The 2,993-nt window shown below is 34.5% G+C and overlaps 1 non-coding gene across 1 annotated transcript; it reads right to left on the reverse strand.

Annotated features, from left to right (window-relative positions):
* Positions 1-2,677: 2,677 nt before the first annotated feature.
* Trnaa-ugc (transfer RNA alanine (anticodon UGC)) lies at positions 2,678-2,749 on the reverse strand. Its single transcript has one exon. It is a non-coding gene; the product is annotated as a tRNA-Ala (tRNA).
* Between the last annotated feature and the right edge of the window lie 244 nt (positions 2,750-2,993).

Genomic DNA, 2,993 nt, shown 5'->3' on the forward strand with positions numbered 1-2,993 from the left:
CATCTTTAATTACAGAATAGTGCTCGATTCTAAAGTAATTTTTGTTTTAACATTAACTCGATCCAACTTTAGGAGTCCTGTTCCATAGAATATTCAAACATTGTCTTATTCACTCCACACTTGTCGGATACAAGTGACTCTCATTTTCGAAACATGTACACTATGCGGCACACACGTCAACGAAATATGAAAAATTGGAGAAATGAATATGTCAGTCATTATCTAACGTACGATCACTAAAATAATAATGATTGTATTGCATCAAATAATAATTTCCAAAATTACGTTATACTGTACATTTGTATTACTCTGATGCATCTTATACAAGTATAACATTTTGAAGCAACCATATTTCGCTTTTGATGGGTGTGCCGCATAGTGTGCATGTTTCGACAATGAGAGTCGCTTGTATGTTATGATCGTGGAGTGAAGAAAACAGTGTCTGATTATTCCATGGATATTCGTAATATTGATTACATTTCTTGGATAAGCAGCACCTATCAAGTAACTGCTATTTTCTCTTGCAAATTCGACATGAATTTGTCCACTTTCATTTTTATAATTCCTGAATTTTTGCCGATAAGCCATAGGGACTAATGGATAACCCTTTAAGATGTATTATTTCACCAGATGATAGGAAGCGCTTTTCTGTACTGTCAGGGAAGCACCGATGTCTCGGTCTTTGCTGAAAAGTGCAGTCTGTAATAATCGACTCAAATGTTCCGTTGGCTATTTCGAATTTTTCAGCAATTTTTTCAAAATGTCGAAAATATTTGTTTACTTCTTTCTCTTTAAAAGGGAAAACTAACCTAAAATTCATAGCAACATCACAACTTGAATTTGTACGTAAATTGGTGATGTGCTTTTCATTTGTCAGCTGCAATTCTCTTGATCTAAATGGAAATTCTCTTTCTTCTTTTCTTTTTCGCATTTGCATCTGTGTCTCTCTCTCCTATTTTTCTAATTGTTTTGATTCATCTCTCTCTCTCTCCACTGTCACCAGCAACACTTGTTTCTCTTCTTTCTGTAACTGCATTTGTTTCTCTCTCCCCCCTTTCTCCAACTGCAAATGCATTGGTTTTCTTCTTTCTATAACTTCATTTGTATTTCTCTCTCATCTTTCTCCAACTGCAACTGTATTCTCCTCTCATTCTCCTCTTTATCTAATTGTAGTCGCTTCTCCTCTTTCTGAAGTTCAAGCTTTCTTCTCTCTAATTCCATCTTGTATTCTGACTTAAATTCCTTTACATTCATGTTAAGTGCTGACACAGACCGTAGACATACTAACCAAAACCAAGGCACATTTATCCAAACCATTCTTTTCCACCAAATATTGGATCAAAATATTTTGTCTTTCAAGTTTCGTTAAAAGAGATTTTGCCTCAGAAAGATCATATTTTCTGGCAGGTTGAAGCAATTCATCTTGTTTCAAACAATCTAACTGCTCCAGGGTAGGATTTGAAATACATATCTCCACTTTTGATGACATTGCAAAAAGCATGCTGATTGTATTTAAGATTTCTAAAACGTGAAATAATACATGGGATTTAATAATTCTGAAACCAGGGAAATTTCAGTTTCAAAAACAAAGATTTCTGATATATTTTAGGGCAATTCATATCCCAATGACGAGCTCTCAGTTTCCTGTTACGAGTCCATGCTCTTAAAAAAAAGAAAAGGAAAAGAGTGAAGACAACCAGCTTTGCAAAGTTTAAAAAATAATTTTTTTCCCTAGAATACAAAGTAAAAAATGAGAAAGGTGTTTTACAAATTGAATCCAAAAGTTATCCAAGAATTAAAGACAAAAGTCATAGAAACAAAAAGTCCTCAATTAATCTCAGTGCAAGTCCCAAGGAAATTTAAAAGTGAAGGCAATGATGTATATGTCATGACCTGCTTTGTATTTCTTTGCCAACAGTCTCGTGTTGAATCACATAAATATAATTCCTGATGATAATTCTGTATCACTTCGAATGAATGTCTTTATCCAATAATTTTATCAGAGCTTTTTGGTATTTCCAGAGAAAAGAATTAATTGAATCCAAATATATGAATGCAAAAAGAAGCCTAAACTGGCCGAAATATAAGAGAACTTCCAATGCCAGATGTTAAAGCACAACTGGTAAAATTCTGACAGTCACAAGATACCATAGTTGTCTGTTTAACCGCAGGACACAACGTAGTATATTCTAACAACAACCGTTACATAACGTACATCTCTTCCTGACGGCTCCGAAATTCTTACACCATATCAATGTCGTTCTTTCCGCCCATTAGGAACAAAGACATAAATAATTTGGTCTGTATGTCATTACATTATTGACTTGCTTTGTGCTTTTGAGATACAATATTAAAGCAGGTCACCATTAGGTCTTTCATTATTATTTCACATTTCTGAAAAGAAATTATCTCCGCGTGACGGCAAAAGCGTGCGATTTCAATTAAAATCATTCAAAAAAAAACAAAACAACTTACTACGCTATCATGATTACATGTCTTTAACATGTTTGTAGCTAATGAGCTAGTACCATCAAGAACCAGTCCTCAAATGAGGCAACTTTTCGGACTGTATCTTAACGAAAGAAATCAGATTCAGCTAGTGAATGTTGGGGTTGTTCAATGAACATTTGCTAGTAAAATGCATAAAAAAGATCTTAAAAGCAAAAATCAATTATCGTGGAGATGCCGGGTCTCGAACCCGGGGCCTTTCGCATGCAAAGCGAACGCTCTACCGCTGAGCTACATCCCCGACTCATTTTCCCTTTAGAATCATCCCTGCGCTACATTGATATTTTCATAATATTTGTTTTATAATCAATTACAATTTTTTTTACAGCAATATTAGTTGTCTTAACATCGAATTCTGATCAAATTTGGGTTAGGATAAAAGTTAAGGTTAAGACTATTTAATCTCGCTTTCTTTTACGATATGGCGATTTTCAAAGCTTTTCTACAAAGCACCACCAAACGGTGCTCGATTCGAGCTTGATGTT

The sequence above is a fragment of the Sinohyriopsis cumingii genome, chromosome 19 (assembly GCF_028554795.1).
Source record: "Sinohyriopsis cumingii isolate HCF-2022 chromosome 19, ASM2855479v2, whole genome shotgun sequence".
In the NCBI taxonomy this organism is placed as follows: domain Eukaryota; kingdom Metazoa; phylum Mollusca; class Bivalvia; order Unionida; family Unionidae; genus Sinohyriopsis; species Sinohyriopsis cumingii.